The sequence below is a fragment of the Mandrillus leucophaeus genome, unplaced genomic scaffold (genome assembly GCF_000951045.1).
Source record: "Mandrillus leucophaeus isolate KB7577 unplaced genomic scaffold, Mleu.le_1.0 Scaffold352, whole genome shotgun sequence".
NCBI lineage: Eukaryota > Metazoa > Chordata > Mammalia > Primates > Cercopithecidae > Mandrillus > Mandrillus leucophaeus.
The window spans coordinates 193,588-195,030 of record NW_012103721.1 but is presented as its reverse complement, the minus strand read 5'-3'; positions in this window follow the sequence as shown (position 1 = coordinate 195,030).

Here is a 1,443-nt window from a genome sequence, read left to right as displayed (position 1 = left end):
GGGGTGTACACCTCTTCTGTGACATTGTTCCTAATAGCCAGCCAGGGAGAGGAAGATATTACCGCCAATATCGCAGGGGTGTACACCCCCTTATGATATTGTTCCTTATATCCTGGGAGAGAGACCATGATACTAGTGGCAATGTCGCAGGGGTTGTACACACCCACTGTGCTATTGTTCCGAATAACACGATATGACTCCCAATATCACAGGGGGGGATGTACATCCTCCTGTGATATTGTTTCTTATATTCAAGGGGAGAGGATGATATGACTCCCAATATTGCAGGGGTTGTACACACCTCCTGAGATATTGTTCCTAATATCCCGAAGGGGAGAGCATAATATTACTCTCAATATCTCAGGGGGTGTACACCTCCTTTGTAATATTTTGCTTCATATCCATGATAGGAGAGGATGATAAGACTCCCAGTATGGCAAGAAGTGTACAGCCGGCTGTGATATAGTTCCTTACATCCAGGTAGGGAGAGGATGATGTTACTGCCCATATCGTACAAAGTGTAAAACCCCTTCGATATTTTGCCTACAATCCTGAGGGGAGAGGATGATATTACTCCCAATATCGAAGAAGGTGTACACCCCCCTGGGACACTGCGCCCAATATTCACGTTGGGAGACGATGACAATATGCCCAATATCGCAGGGGATGTACACCCACCCTAGGATATTGTTCCTATTTCGAGAGTGGGAGAAGACGCTATTACTCCCAATAACGCAGGGGCTGTGGCTGTACACCCCTCCTGTGATATTGTTCTTTATATCCTAGGGAAGAGAGGATTATATTACACCCAATACCGCAGGGGGTGTACACCCACTCAGTGATGTTGTTCTTAATGTACTCCACCTCCCATCACCAGGGATATCGTTCCTAACATCCAGGGGAAGAGAGGATAACATTATGCCCAATATTGCTGGGGAGTGTACACACCCTCTGTGATGTTGTTCCTAGTATCCAAAGGTAGAGAAGATATTACTGGCCATATCGCAGGGGGTGTACACCCTTCTGTGATATCGTTTTTGACATTCAGTTGGGGGAGACGATCACATTAATCCCAATATCGCAGAAGGTGTACAGACCGCTGTGATGTGGTTCCTAATGTACAGGGGAAAGAGAAGAATATTACTCTCAATATCGCAGGGTGTGTAACCACCCTGTCCCCTGTATATTGTCCCTAATATGCAGAGGGGTGGAGGCTGACAGTACTCCCAATATCCCAGAAGGTGCACACACACCTGTGATGTAGTTTCTAATATCCAGCGGGAAAGAGGCTGATTTTACTTTCGATATCACAGTGGGTGTACACCGCCCCCAACCCCGGGGTATCGTTCCTAATATCCAGGCGGGAAGAAGATGACATGGCTGACAATATCGAAGGGGGTGGACAACTCTTCTGTGATATGGTTCCTGATATCCAGGGGGTGA